Source organism: Bombina bombina, chromosome 2 (assembly GCF_027579735.1).
Source record: "Bombina bombina isolate aBomBom1 chromosome 2, aBomBom1.pri, whole genome shotgun sequence".
NCBI lineage: Eukaryota > Metazoa > Chordata > Amphibia > Anura > Bombinatoridae > Bombina > Bombina bombina.
In genome coordinates this window covers 216,092,906-216,110,059 of record NC_069500.1, presented here as the reverse complement: position 1 = coordinate 216,110,059, position 17,154 = coordinate 216,092,906, and positions in this window count along the sequence as shown.

Sequence of the window (17,154 nt, the reverse complement as noted above, 5' to 3'; positions counted from 1 at the left end):
ACCTAATTTAAAAATCTGAACCATCTACTCACAAATATTCAAGCAATCTAATGTCTACAAAAGAGCAACATATATCCCCAACAGGTTAACCTTGTATTTTTACTGCCCACTATTGCATGTTTTAAAAATGCAAATTCTAACTGTATTTTCCTAACTTTAAATATGACACAATTTCCCATACAATCTGAAAAGTGAACATTCAAACAAAATCATATTTGAATTGTACTAGACTATAAAATCCCGTGCAAATTTAAGCAAACACAAATTCTAGAACAATTCAGAATAAAATTCAACATTTAAATTAAAACTAACATGTAGGAACTGGATGAGGAATATTTAGTAGATACAACACACTCTTGTAGCAAAACAGCCTGAAATATTCCTAACTTTTTAAAAAAAGGTAAATCACTATATATAAAAAAATGAACATTATATTCAAAATCTGCCTAATATTTATAAAGAAGCAGAAGTTAATCCTTTTAATTTTACTTTAAAAAATGTAGGCCCATCAATTACAAAGGAATAACCATTTTCCAAAAACAATAAAAATACAAGAGCAACAAAATGCAGGTCAATTCTAATTCCAAGCTACAGACAATCTATAAATCCCAGCAGTAAAAATAAGCAGTATTTGTATACAAATCTAGTACAACAGGCCTGCTGGAGCCAACCAAGTGGTGCTCTGTTTAAATACTACATACAATAAATTGCTATAAAACACCAAATCTACCTTTACTTCAGTTAAATTTAAACATTTTGCAGTAACACACAACTGTATTATTTGCTCTAAATTGAGAAATGTTCTTTGTCTGAGGCCCTCCCCCATGTAACTTTATGCAAATGCAAATTTATACAGACCAGAAATACAGGTTTTTAAAACCATGCTTTTCTTGAGAAACATTTAAAAAGATATAGCCTGCAATATTCTAAAATGAAATCAACATATCTGATTCCTGCAAAACTAATTAGCATATAGATTTGTCTAAAATTTTGTGTCCGCCAAATTCACCAATGTATCCAACATCAACCATCATTTTCATCAGGAGAAGTTTGGTGTTCCAGTTTTTTATACCCCAAATCAATAGGGAGTGCTTTATCAAATGTCATTCAAATGCTATTGGGAGTGTCCTTCTTAGACAGACACTAGGCCAAAGAACTACTTGAATATTCAATTTTAAAACCAGCTATGTGAATTGCCAGGGATAAAATCTGTGAGCTATATTTTAATATCCCAGTTATAAAATGTCACCACATACACTATTATTCAGTAACCACCACAAACCCACATAGTAAAGTCCCCACTACACTATTAACCCATAAACCACCACACCCCACATTGCAAAATAACCTACACTATTAACCCCTAAACGCAAAGTAACCCCCTAACCTAGGTGAACCCAGAATAGACTAACCCTACCTTTACAGAAAAACACTAACTACAAAAAAACTAACCTGAAAATTAGAAAAATCTAACCTTACCTTTAAAAATAAAAAAACTACCTTTACTGTAAAAAAAACAACCTGCCATTACTGTAAAAAAAAAAACAATAACAAAAAAACAACATAATTTATGTAAGAACTTACCTGATAAATTAATTTCTTTCATATTGGCAAGAGTCCATGAGCTAGTGACATATGGGATATACAATCCTACCAGGATGGGCAAAGTTTCCCAACCTCAAAATGCCTATAAATACACCCCTCACCACACCCACAATTCAGTTTAACAAATAGCCAAGTAGTGGGGTGATAGAAAAAGGAGTAAAAAGCATAAAAAAAAGGAACTGGAAATATAATTGTGCTTTATACAAAAAAAACATAACCACCATAAAAAGGGTGGATCTCATGGACTCTTGCCAATATGAAAGAAATTAATTTATCAGGTAAGTTCTTACATAAATTATGTTTTCTTTTATGTAATTGTCAAGAGTCCATGAGCTAGTGACGTATGGGATAGTAATACCCAAGATGCAGTACTCCACAGAAGAGTCACTAGAGAGGGAGGGATAAAAATAAAAACAGCCATCCTCCGCTGAAAAAATCCACATCCAAAAAATTATGTTTTTCTCATAATTGAAAGGAAAAAACTTAAATCATAAGCAGAGGAATCAAACTAAAACAGCTGCATGAAGAACTTTCCTACCAAAAACTGCTTCCGAAGAGGCAAATACATCAAAACGGTAGTATTTAGTAAATGTATGCAAAGAAGACCAAGTTGCTGCTTTGCATATCTGATCAACTGAAGTTTCATTCTTAAAAGCCCATGAAGTGGAAACTGATCTAGTAGAATGAGTTGTGATTCTCTGAGGTGGGGCCTTACCCGGCTACAAATAAGCCTGATGAATCAAAAGCTTTAACAAGAATGCCAAGGAAATGGCAGAAGCTTTCTGACCTTTCCTAGAACCAGAAAGGACAACAAATTGACTAGAAGTCTTCTTGAAAACTTTAGTAGCTTCAATATAATATTTCAAAGCTCTTACAACATTCAGAGAATGTAAGGATTTCTCCAAAGAAATCTTAGGATTAGGACACAAATAGGGAACAACAATTCCCCTATTTATGTTGTTAGAATTCACAACTTTAGGTAAAAATTTAAATGAAGTCCACAAAACTGCCTTATCCTGATGGAAAATCAGAAAAGGAGACTAACAAGAAAGAGCAGATAATTCGGAAACTCTTCTAGCAGAAGAGATAGCCAAAAGGAACAACCCTTTCCAAGAAAGTAGTTTAATATCCAAAGAATGCATAGGCTCAAAAGGAGGAGCCTGTAAAGCCTTCAAAACCAAATTAAGACTCCAAGGTGGAGAGATTGATTTAATGACAGGCTTGATATGGACCAAAGTCTGCACAAAACAGTGAATATCAGGAAGCTTAGCAATCTTTCTGTGACAAAAAAACAGATAGAGCAGAGATTTGTCCCTTCAAGGAACTTGCAGACAAACCTTTATCCAAACCATCCTGAAGAAACTGTAAAATTCTAGGAATTCTAAAAGAATGCCAGGAGAATTTATGAGAAGAACACCATGAAATATGTCTTCCAAACTTGATAATAAATCTTCCTAGAAACAGATTTACGAGCCTGTAACATAGTATCAATTACTGAGTCAGAGAAACCTCTATGAATAAGCACTAAGCGTTTAATTTCCATACCTTCAAATTTAATGATTTGATATCCTGATGGAAAAATGGTCCTTGAGACAGTAGGTCTGGTCTTAAAGGAAGTGGCTAAGGCCTAGATTTAGAGTTCGGCGGTAGCCGTGAAAACCAGCGTTAGAGGCTCCTAACGCTGGTTTTAGGCTACCGCCGGTATTTGGAGTCACTCAAAAAAGGGTCTAACGCTCACTTTTCAGCCGCGACTTTTCCATACCGCAGATCCCCTTACGTCAATTGCGTATCCTATCTTTTCAATAGGATCTTCCTAACGCCGGTATTTAGAGTCGTTTCTGAAGTGAGCGTTAAAGCTCTAACGACAAAACTCCAGCCGCAGGAAAATAGCAGGAGTTAAGAGCTTTCTAACGCCGGTTCATAAAGCTCTTAACTACTGTACCCTAAAGTACACTAACACCCATAAACTACCTATGTACCCCTAAACTGAGGTCCCCCCACATCGCCGCAACTTGAAGAAATTTTTTTAACCCCTAATCTGCCGACCGCCACCTACGTTATACTTATATACCCCTAATCTGCTGCCTCTAACCCCGCCGACCCCTGTATTATATTTATTAACCCCTAACCTGCCCCCCACAACGTCGCCGCCAGCTACCTACAATAATTAACCCCTAATCTGCCGACCGCAAAGCGCCGCTACCTACGTTATCCTTATGTACCCCTAATCTGCTGCCCCTAACACCGCCGACCCCTATATTATATTTATTAACCCCTAATCTGCCCCCCTCAACGTCGCCGACACCTGCCTACACTTATTAACCCCTAATCTGCCGAGCGGACCTGAGCGCTACTATAATAAAGTTATTAACCCCTAATCCGCCTCACTAACCCTATCATAAATAGTATTAATCCCTAATCTGCCCTCCCTAACACCGCTGACACCTAACTTCAATTATTAACCCCTAATCTGACGACCGGAGCTCATCGCTACTATAATAAATGGATTAACCCCTAAAGCTAAGTCTAACCCTAACACTAACACCCCCCTAACTTAAATATAATTTAAATCTAACGAAATTAATTAACTCTTATTAAATAAATTATTCCTATTTAAAGCTAAATACTTACCTGTAAAATAAACACTAATATAGCTACAATATAAATTATAATTATATTGTAGCTATTTTAGGATTAATATTTATTTTACAGGCAACTTGGTAATTATTTTAACCAGGTACAATAGCTATTAAATAGTTAAGAACTATTTAATAGTTACCTAGTTAAAATAATAACAAAATTACCTGTAAAATAAATCCTAACCTAAGTTATAATTAAACCTAACACTACCCTATCAATAAATTAATTAAATAAAATACCTACAATTACCTACAATTAACCTAACACTACACTATCAATAAATAAATTAAATACAATTGCTACAAATAACTACAATTACATAAACTAACTAAACCTAACACTACCCTATCAATAAATTAATTAAATAAAATACCTACAATTACCTACAATTAACCTAACACTACACTATCAATAAATAAATTAAATACAATTGCTACAAATAACTACAATTACATAAACTAACTAAAGTACAAAAAATAAAAAAGAACTAAGTTACAAAAAATAAAAAAATATTTACAAACATAAGAAAAATATTACATCAATTTTAAACTAATTACACCTACTCTAAGCCCCCTAATAAAATAACAAAGACCCCCAAAATAAAAAAATGCCCTAACCTATTCTAAATTAATAGAGTTAAAAGCTCTTTTACCTTACCAGCCCTGAACAGGGCCCTCAAGTTCAATCCTATTGGCTGATCCAATCAGCCAATCAGATTGAGCTCGCATTCTATTGGCTGATCGGAACAGCCAATAGAATGCGAGCTCAATCTGATTGGCTGATTGGATCAGCCAATAAGATTGAACTTGATTCTGATTGGCTGATTCCATCAGCCAATCAGAATATTCCTACCTTAATTCCGATTGGCTGATAGAATCCTATCAGCCAATCGGAATTCGAGGGACGCCATCTTGGATGACGTCCCTTAAAGGAACCGTCATTCGTCGGGAGACGCCGGAAGAAGAGGATGGATCCGCGTCGGCTGATTCAAGATGGACCCGCTCCGCACCGGATGGAAGAAGATCGAAGATGCCGCATGGAGAAGATGTTTGCCGGTCCGGATGTCCTCTTCTTGCCGGATAGGAGGAAGACTTTGGAGCCTCTTCTGGACCTCTTCAGCACCGGATGCCAGGACGGATCGGTGATACTTGGATGGTGAAGACAAGGTAGGAAGATCTTCAGGGGCTTAGTGTTAGGTTTATTTAAGGGGGGTTTGGGTTAGATTAGGGGTATGTGGGTGGTGGGTTGTAATGTTGGGGGGGGTATTGTATGTTTTTTTTTACAGGCAAAAGAGCTGATTTTCTTGGGGCATGCCCCGCAAAGGGCCCTGTTCAGGGCTGGTAAGGTAAAAGAGCTTTTAACTCTATTAATTTAGAATAGGGTAGGGCATTTTTTTATTTTGGGGGTCTTTGTTATTTTATTAGGGGGCTTAGAGTAGGTGTAATTAGTTTAAAATTGTTGTAATATTTTTCTTATGTTTGTAAATATTTTTTTATTTTTTGTAACTTAGTTCTTTTTTTTTATATTTTTTTATTTTTTGTACTTTAGTTAGTTTATGTAATTGTAGTTATTTGTAGCAATTGTATTTAATTTATTTATTGATAGTGTAGTGTTAGGTTAATTGTAGGTAATTGTAGGTATTTTATTTAATTAATTTATTGATAGGGTAGTGTTTAATTATAACTTAGGTTAGGATTTATTTTACAGGTAATTTTGTTATTATTTTAACTAGGTAACTATTAAATAGTTATTAACTATTTAATAGCTATTGTACCTGGTTAAAATAATTACCAAGTTGCCTGTAAAATAAATATTAATCCTAAAATAGCTACAATATAATTATAATTTATATTGTAGCTATATTAGGATGTATTTTACAGGTAAGTATTTAGCTTTAAATAGGAATAATTTATTTAATAAGAGTTAATTAATTTCGTTAGATTTAAATTATATTTAAGTTAGGGGGGTGTTAGTGTTAGGGTTAGACTTAGCTTTAGGGGTTAATCCATTTATTATAGTAGCGATGAGCTCCGGTCGTCAGATTAGGGGTTAATAATTGAAGTTAGGTGTCGGCGATGTTAGGGAGGGCAGATTAGGGGTTAATACTATTTATGATAGGGTTAGTGAGGCGGATTAGGGGTTAATAACTTTATTATAGTAGCGCTCAGGTCCGCTCAGCAGATTAGGGGTTAATAAGTGTAGGCATGTGTCGGCGACGTTGTGGGGGGCAGGTTAGGGGTTAATAAATATAATATAGGGGTCGGCGGTGTTAGGGGCAGCAGATTAGGGGTACATAGGGATAATGTAAGTTGCGGCGGTTTACGGAGCGGAAGATTAGGGGTTAATAATATAATGCAGGGGTCAGCGATAGCGGGGGCGGCAGATTAGGGGTTAATAAGTGTAAGGGTAGGGGTGTTTAGACTCGGGGTACATGTTAGAGTGTTAAGTGCAGACGTAGGAAGTGTTTCCCCATAGGAAACAATGGGGCTGCGTTAGGAGCTGAACGCTGCTTTTTTGCAGGTGTTAGGTTTTTTTTCAGCTCAAACAGCCCCATTGTTTCCTATGGGGGAATCGTGCACGAGCACATCTTTGAGGCTGGCCGCGTCCGTAAGCAACTCTGGTATCGAGAGTTGCATTTGCGGTAAAAATGCTCTACGCTCCTTTTTTGGAGCCTAACGCAGCATTTTTTTGAACTCTCGATACCAGAGTTAATTTTATGGTGCGGCCAGAAAAAAGCCCGCGTAGCGTTAACAGCCCATCTACCGCCAAACTCCAAATCTAGGCCTAAGGTTGGCAACTGGACATCCAGACAAGATCCGCATACCAGAACCTGTGAGGCCATGCTGGTGCTACCAGAAACACAAACAATTGTTCCATGATGATCTTGGAGATCACTCTTAGAAGAAGAACTAGAGGTGGGAATATATAAGCAGATTGATAAAACCAAGGAACTTCTAACGCATCCACCGACTGGACCTGGAAAAGTACCTGGGAAGTTTCTTGTTTAGATGGGAAGCCCCCACATCTGAAAAATATGAAAAAACAAATCTGGATGGAGAGACCACTCCCCCAGGTGTAAAGTCTGACGGCTGAGATAATCCACTTCCCAATTGTCTACTCCGGGGATATGTAATGCAGAAATTAGACAAGAGCTGGATTCCACTGAAGAAAGTATCCGAGATACAGTACAACTCCAAAAATCCGAACTCCAGAAATCCGGACAACCTGAGAATCCGGACTCTGGAGTGATTACAACTTCCGGGTGTTGGTTTGTCACTGCGCATGTGCAAATTGGCATTCAGAGCTGCAACAAGCGACGGCACACGAAGGCAGTGAGAAATCTGAGCTCCACAACTGCACACTACAGTTTTCCATACATATATTTACCATCTTTACACTGCACTCTACTGTTAAACCTCTATATACTGTACTATATTGTACAGTAATGTACTGTACCAATGTTTCCTAAAGTGGATAAGGGTTCTAAACAGAAGCAGAGTAGAAACACTCTGAAATCACTGGGCAAAGCAGAAGCACCATCCACAAGCGGTTCACCGGGCGCAGCAGATGCTAGCGCTCCTTGAAGAAGCAGTTCAGCAGTGCCAAAGAAATACCTGTAACGGAAAGGAATGTACATTGGAAGGTGCAGTACTCTATTTTAATAAACAAGGTGATCTGTACAGTATTTATTTATAATAAAAAACATTAGCACGTCTTCTTTTTTATTTTTTCAGCAATGTCCGAGAATCCTGAAAATCCAAAAATACGGACCAGGCAAATCCCCAAGCAGGCCGGATTTTTGGAGTTGTACTGTACTTCTTTCATAGCTAGGGGACTGTCAGTCCCACCCTGATGATTGACATATGCCACAGTTGTGATATTGTCTGTCTGAAAACAAATGAATGTCTCTCTCTTCAACAAAGGCCAAACCTGAAGAGCCCTGAAAATAGCACGGAGTTCTAAAATATTGATTGGTAACCTTGCCTCTTGAGATTTCCAAACCCCTTGTGCTGTCAGCGATCCCTAGAGAGCTCCCCAACCTGAAAGACTTGCATCTGTTGTGATTACAATCCAGGTTGGACAAACAAAAGAGGCCCCTTGAACTATACGATGGTGATCTAACCACCAAGTCAGAGAGAGTCGAACATTGGGATTTAAGGATATTAATTGTGATATCCTTGTATAATCCCTGCACCATTGATTCAGCATTCAAAGCTGAAGAGGTCTCATATGAAAATGAGCAAAGGGGAATGCGTCCGATGCTGCAGTCATGAGACCTAAAACTTCCATGCACATAGACACGGAAGGGAATGATTCTGTCTGATCGGAACAGCCAATAGAATGCAAGCTCAATCTGATTGGCTGATTGGATCAGCAAATAGGATTGAACTTGATTCTGATTGGCTGATTCCATCAGCCAATCAGAATATTCCTACCTTAATTCCGATTGGCTGATAGAATCCTATCAGCCAATCGGAATTCGAGGGACGCCATCTTGGATGACGTCCCTTAAAGGAACCGTCATTCGTCGGGAGACGCCGGAAGAAGAGGATGGATCCGCGTCGGCTGATTCAAGATGGACCCGCTCCGCACCGGATGGAAGAAGATCGAAGATGCCGCTTGGAGAAGATGTTTGCCGGTCCGGATGTCCTCTTCTTGCCGGATAGGAGGAAGACTTTGGAGCCTCTTCTGGACCTCTTCAGCACCGGATGCCAGGACGGATCGGTGATACTTGGATGGTGAAGACAAGGTAGGAAGATCTTCAGGGGCTTAGTGTTAGGTTTATTTAAGGGGGGTTTGGGTTAGATTAGGGGTATGTGGGTGGTGGGTTGTAATGTTGGGGGGGGGGTATTGTATGTTTTTTTTTTACAGGCAAAAGAACTGATTTTCTTGGGGCATGCCCCGCAAAGGGCCCTGTTCAGGGCTGGTAAGGTAAAAGAGCTTTTAACTCTATTAATTTAGAATAGGGTAGGGCATTTTTTTATTTTGGGGGTCTTTGTTATTTTATTAGGGGGCTTAGAGTAGGTGTAATTAGTTTAAAATTGTTGTAATATTTTTCTTATGTTTGTAAATATTTTTTTATTTTTTGTAACTTAGTTCTTTTTTTTTTATATTTTTTTATTTTTTGTACTTTAGTTAGTTTATGTAATTGTAGTTATTTGTAGCAATTGTATTTAATTTATTTATTGATAGTGTAGTGTTAGGTTAATTGTAGGTAATTGTAGGTATTTTATTTAATTAATTTATTGATAGGGTAGTGTTTAATTATAACTTAGGTTAGGATTTATTTTACAGGTAATTTTGTTATTATTTTAACTAGGTAACTATTAAATAGTTCTTAACTATTTAATAGCTATTGTACCTGGTTAAAATAATTACCAAGTTGCCTGTAAAATAAATATTAATCCTAAAATAGCTACAATATAATTATAATTTATATTGTAGCTATATTAGGATGTATTTTACAGGTAAGTATTTAGCTTTAAATAGGAATAATTTATTTAATAAGAGTTAATTAATTTCGTTAGATTTAAATTATATTTAAGTTAGGGGGGTGTTAGTGTTAGGGTTAGACTTAGCTTTAGGGGTTAATCCATTTATTATAGTAGCGATGAGCTCCGGTCGTCAGATTAGGGGTTAATAATTGAAGTTAGGTGTCGGCGATGTTAGGGAGGGCAGATTAGGGGTTAATACTATTTATGATAGGGTTAGTGAGGCGGATTAGGGGTTAATAACTTTATTATAGTAGCGCTCAGGTCCGCTCGGCAGATTAGGGGTTAATAAGTGTAGGCAGGTGTCGGCGACGTTGTGGGGGGCAGGTTAGGGGTTAATAAATATAATATAGGGGTCGGCGGTGTTAGGGGCAGCAGATTAGGGGTACATAGGGATAATGTAAGTTGCGGCGGTTTACGGAGCGGAAGATTAGGGGTTAATAATATAATGCAGGGGTCAGCGATAGCGGGGGCGGCAGATTAGGGGTTAATAAGTGTAAGGGTAGGGGTGTTTAGACTCGGGGTACATGTTAGAGTGTTAAGTGCAGACGTAGGAAGTGTTTCCCCATAGGAAACAATGGGGCTGCGTTAGGAGCTGAACGCTGCTTTTTTGCAGGTGTTAGTTTTTTTTTCAGCTCAAACAGCCCCATTGTTTCCTATGGGGGAATCGTGCATGAGCACGTCTTTGAGGCTGGCCGCGTCCGTAAGCAACTCTGGTATCGAGAGTTGCATTTGCGGTAAAAATGCTCTACGCTCCTTTTTTGGAGCCTAACGCAGCATTTTTTTGAACTCTCGATACCAGAGTTAATTTTATGGTGCGGCCAGAAAAAAGCCCGTGTAGCGTTAACAGCCCATCTACCGCCAAACTCCAAATCTAGGCCTAAGGTTGGCAACTGGACATCCAGACAAGATCCGCATACCAGAACCTGTGAGGCCATGCTGGTGCTACCAGAAACACAAACAATTGTTCCATGATGATCTTGGAGATCACTCTTAGAAGAAGAACTAGAGGTGGGAAGATATAAGCAGATTGATAAAACCAAGGAACTTCTAACGCATCCACCGACTGGACCTGGAAAAGTACCTGGGAAGTTTCTTGTTTAGATGGGAAGCCCCCACATCTGAAAAATATGAAAAAACAAATCTGGATGGAGAGACCACTCCCCCAGGTGTAAAGTCTGACGGCTGAGATAATCCACTTCCCAATTGTCTACTCCGGGGATATGTACTGCAGAAATTAGACAAGAGCTGGATTCCACTGAAGAAAGTATCCGAGATACAGTACAACTCCAAAGATCCGAACTCCAGAAATCCGGACAACCTGAGAATCCGGACTCTGGAGTGATTACAACTTCCGGGTGTTGGTTTGTCACTGCGCATGTGCAAATTGGCATTCAGAGCTGCAACAAGCGACGGCACACGAAGGCAGTGAGAAATCTGAGCTCCACAACTGCACACTACAGTTTTCCATACATATATTTACCATCTTTACACTGCACTCTACTGTTATACCTCTATATACTGTACTATATTGTACAGTAATGTACTGTACCAATGTTTCCTAAAGTGGATAAGGGTTCTAAACAGAAGCAGAGTAGAAACACTCTGAAATCAGTGGGCAAAGCAGAAGCACCATCCACAAGCGGTTCACCGGGCGCAGCAGATGCTAGCGCTCCTTGAAGAAGCAGTTCAGCAGTGCCAAAGAAATACCTGTAACGGAAAGGAATGTACATTGGAAGGTGCAGTACTCTATTTTAATAAACAAGGTGATCTGTACAGTATTTATTTATAATAAAAAACATTAGCACGTCTTCTTTTTTATTTTATCAGCAATGTCCAAGAAACCGGAAAATCCAAAAATACGGACCAGGCAAATCCCCAAGCAGTCCGGATTTTTGGAGTTGTACTGTACTTCTTTCATAGCTAGGGGACTGTCAGTCCCACCCTGATGATTGACATATGCCACAGTTGTGATATTGTCTGTCTGAAAACAAATGAATGTCTCTCTCTTCAACAAAGGCCAAACCTGAAGAGCCCTGAAAATAGCACGGAGTTCTAAAATATTGATTGGTAACCTTGCCTCTTGAGATTTCCAAACCCCTTGTGCTGTCAGCGATCCCTAGAGAGCTCCCCAACCTGAAAGACTTGCATCTGTTGTGATTACAATCCAGGTTGGACAAACAAAAGAGGCCCCTTGAACTATACGATGGTGATCTAACCACCAAGTCAGAGAGAGTCGAACATTGGGATTTAAGGATATTAATTGTGATATCCTTGTATAATCCCTGCACCATTGATTCAGCATACAAAGCTGAAGAGGTCTCATATGAAAATGAGCAAAGGGGAATGCGTCCGATGCTGCAGTCATGAGACCTAAAACTTCCATGCACATAGACACGGAAGGGAATGATTCTGTCATAGACTACTGTCTCTTTAAATACAATTATGCACCTTCATGCAGCTGCCAATAAAGGGAACACCTCTTTCCTGTTTCCCTGCTTGATTATTAGCATTGAATAGGGATCGTCAGTTAGTGCAGACGTTCTATCCAGCTTCTCAGCAAAGACCGTTTGTACCTCCAAGTTTCTTTAACCTACTCAAAGATTGGCACATTATTCTCCTCAATCAATCCTCCCTTCTAACTAAACTCTTAGATTGGAATGAGCCTTGGGAACTTTAAACAGCTTTTTGCCTTTCTAATAAACATAACAATCCGCCTCTGTCTGCAGAGCTACCTGTCAGCTGCGCTCTTTTCAGTCGAGTGATGTCATCCTGTACACAAACGCTCAGTCTCTCTCTGCTTCCAGTAACTCAAGTCAGGCTACGGCCTAAACGGCGCTGTGAACAGATTATCAAACAGCCTCTCAAGGGGATAAGCGTGGACGGATCTCTCTGCACATCCACACAAAATGAAGTGTCTCTGAGACTCACTAAAGAACGCAAGTATATTTACAGACTGGTTTCATGTTATAAGGTATTCAGTTAAATGAACTTTGTGAACTGTAAGAACTTCTCCTTAATCATATGCTGAACTGCCAGAGATTGTGTTTCTATCATTTGCCAAGCATAATCCAATTCTACTACTTCATGGTATCTTGTGAATCATAAATTTGCTTTTTACAGAGGTCACATAATTCAGTTCCTACATTTTGTGCCACATCAAGTAACACAATTTAACTGCTTGTTACTTTGTGTCCTATAATTTACTTATTATCAATACTTGCTATTTCTTTACAATCTCTCTCATAAACCACTGTGAGCTGAGGAGGAATAAGTAGCTACAAACTATCACTAGTGATGTCGCGAACATAAAAATTTGGGTTCGCGAATGGCGAACGCGGACTTCCGCAAATGTTCGCGAACGGGCGAACCGGGCAAACCGCCATAGACTTCAATCGGCAGGCGAATTTTAAAACCCACAGGGACTCTTTCTGGCTACAATAGTGATGGAAAAGTTGTTTCAAGGGGACTAACACCTGGACTGTAGCATGCCGGAGGGGGATCCATGGCAAAACTCCCATGGAAAATTACATAGTTGATGCAGAGTCTGGTTTTAATCCATAAAGGGCATAAATCACCTAACATTATAAAATATGAGGAAAAAATGGAAAAAAACACACTTTTTCTAACTTTGACTCCCAAAATCTGTACATCTACCACCACCAAAAAACAACCATGCTAAATAGTTTCTAAATTTTGTCCTGAGTTTAGAAATACCCAATGTTAACATGTTCTTTGCTTTTTTTGCAAGTTATAGGGAAATAAATACAAGAAACACTTTGCTATTTCAAAACAACTTTTTTTCAAAATGAGCGCTAGTTACATTGGAACCCTGAATATCCCTTGACATGTATATATTTTTTTAGAAGACATCCCAAAGTATTGATCTAGGCCCATTTTGTTATATTTCATGCCACCATTTCACCGCCAAATGCGATTAAATAAAAAATAATTGTTCACGTTTTCACAAACTTTAGGTTTCTCACAGAAATTATTTACAAACAACTTATGCAATTATGGCATAAATGGTTGTAAATGCTTCTCTGGGATCCCCTTTGTTCAGAAATAGCAGACTTATATGGCTTTGGCGTTGCTTTTTGGTAACTAGAAGGCTGCTAAATGCCACTGCGCACCACACGTGTTTTATGCCCAGCAGTGAAGGGGTTAATAAGGGAGCTTGTAGAGTTAATTTTAGCTTAAGTGTAGTGTAGTAGACAACCCAAAGTATTGATCTAGGCCCATTTTGGTATATTTAATGCCACAATTTACCGCCAAATGCGATCAAATAAAAAAAAATGTTCACTTTTTCACAAACGTTAGATTTCTCACAGAAATTATTTACAAACAACTTATGCAATTATGGCATAAATGGTTGTAAATGCTTTTCTGGGATCCCCTTTGTTCAGAAATAGCAGACTTATATGGCTTTGGCGTTGCTTTTTGGTAATTAGAAGGCTGCTAAATGCCACTGCGCACCACACGTGTTTTATGCCCAGCAGTGAAGGGGTTAATTAGGGAGCATGTAGGGAGCTTGTAGAGTTAATTTTAGCTTAAGTGTAGTGTAGTAGACAGCCCAAAGTATTGATCTAGGCCCATTTTGGCATATTTAATGCCACCATTTCACTGTCAAATGCGATCAAATAAAAAAAAATTGTTCACTTTTTCACAAACTTTAGGTTTCTCACAGAAATTATTTACAAACAACTTATGCAATTATGGCATAAATGGTTGTAAATGCTTCTCTGGGATCCCCTTTGTTCAGAAATAGCAGACTTATATGGCTTTGGCGTTGCTTTTTGGTAATTAGAAGGCTGCTAAATGCCACTGAGCACCACACGTGTTTTATGCCCAGCAGTGAATGGAGTTAATTAGGGAGCATGTAGGGAGCTTGTAGAGTTAATTTTAGCTTAAGTGTAGTGTAGTAGACAACCCAAAGTATTGATCTAGGCCCATTTTGGTATATTTAATGCCACCATTTCACCGCCAAATGCGATCAAATTTTAAAAAAACTTAAAGTTTTTCGCAAATCTAGATTTCTCACTGAAATTATTTACAAACAGCTTGTGCAATTATGGCACAAATGGTTGTAAATTATTGTCTGGGATCCCCTTTGTTCAGAAATAGCAGACATATATGACTTTGGCGTTGCTTTCTGGTAATTAGAAGTCCACTAAATGCTGCTGCGCATCACACGTGTATTATGGCTAGCAGTGAAAGGGTTAATTAGGTAGTTTGTAGGGAGCTTGCAGGGTTACTTTTAGCTTTAGTGTAGAGATCAGCCTCCCACCTGACACATCAGACCCCCTGATCCCTCCCAAACAGCTCCCTTCCCTCCCCCACCCCACAATTGTCCCCGCCATCTTAAGTAATTGCAGAAATTCTGCCAGTACTAAAATAAAAGGTTTTTAAATGTTTTTAATTTTTTTTAGCATATTTACATATGCTGTGGTGTAGCATCCCCCCTTAGCCCCCAACCTACCTGATCCCCCCCAAAACAGCTCTCTAACCCTCCCCATCTGCCTTATTGGTGGCCATCTTGGGTACTGGCAGCTGTGTGCTATTATTTCACAGTCAAAAAAGTGTTGTTTTTTTTTTAAATGTAAACTACTGTTACACCAGATATGAGTGGTGGCACTGGGCAAGTGGGCACAGTATACGCTGTGAGCCTGACACATACGCTGACAGGCAGGCAACTGCAATTAGATTACACAGGGAAAAAAAAAAAAAGCAGACTAGGCTTTTTGGGGTGCTGTCCTTACAGCAGAGATCAGATGAGTCCTTCAGGACTGTAGTGGACACTGAATACACTAGCCTAGCTATCGATTTCCCTATTAAAGTTTACTTTACATAATAATTTTAAATATTGCATTATGGTGGGTGGTGTTTATTAATGTGTGCAAGTTATCAGGCTGATTACTACTCCCAGTGAAAAACATTATAATAAACTGGTTAATCTGTATGATAAGTGTTTATTTTATATTTGACCAGCAGGTGTCACTGTTCTCAAAGCTGTGGCGCATATATTATTTACTTTTCCTGTCAAAAACAAAGCAGTTTTTTTGGGTTTGAATTCGGACCGCTTTTGGAGAGTCCCCATTGGATGATAACTGTCAGGTGACGAAGTACGTACGCAGACATTGAAGACGCTGGAGTCACGCTTGGGAGCAGGAAGTAAGCTCAGCGTGTAGTGCTCACAGCTGCTCACTCTGCCGTGAGCGCGGATACAATATTGGAGCCACTCTTAGCCGTAAGCCTGTCAGGTACGTGGATTACATTGTAAATTACATTCTTATTGCCTTTGGAGCTAGTTTTTATCTGACCGGTCAGTAACTTATACCAACATTCTTCAAGTACTCGGAGAGACTCACCTTTTTGAGATTCACACTAGCATATGAGTTATCAACTTTAACTTTTGCTCTTAGTATTTTCTGTTTGTGCACAGAAACGGGAACTGGAACTTTCAAAGTCATTATAGTGGATTGCCATTTTTTTATGCTCTTATGTCAGCAACAGTGCTAGTATTTATATACATTAGACATTTGTGAGAATTTTCCTTTTGTATTTAGCAATTCTATATCGTAGTATTAGCCTCTTATAGATCACGCATCCTATCATTATCTGCATTTCTCATTCAGGAGTAACTACTAGATTTAGTATTTTATTAGTTGATTGTAGACGATGTGGCTACATCATACTAGAAATTATTAATTCAAATTTGCTGTAGGGATTGATTGATTTTTAAACTGCATGAATTAACTTATTTTATTTTATGAACAGCATGTCTCAACTTGTTTTATTTATATTTTCTGATTTGGTTATTAAATTTACCCTTTTGATCTAACGTCTAATTAGTACTTATTAGCTTTTTTTTATATATATATATATATATATACTCATAAGAATATTGGTATTTACCTTTTATTTTATCTGTGAACTTAGCCTTGTGCGCCACTCTATTCCCCCCCTACTTTCCATTGACCACTTATTGGACTGTGCTTGAGAGATCATGGTTCCCTTAGAGTTGGCCTGAGTTCTTTATAGTATCTGTCCAGACTCATCCCGCATTATCTCAGTTCATGGATCACTTTTCTAAAAATCTTGTAGAGTGGGTACTTGTATACTCAAAGCGTTTACAATAAGATGTTGAATACCTTTATCCAGTTTCTTCGTGTGTTAGTAGTGCTCAATGAAAAATAAACGGTACTCATCCCCCAGTTCCTCGGATAATTTGGAAGGGTTTTACCTGAGCTGTGCGATGTAATCTGCCTCTGGGGAGATTTAGATGTCCTTCTTCCGATATGGATTTTGGCGTTCTGCTTCTAAAGCGTAGTCATGTTTGTGCACATCAAGTGGTCGTCTCACGCTACTGTTAACGCTTCTCCCGTCTCTTCTAAAATCTCACCTGCACTTAGTACAC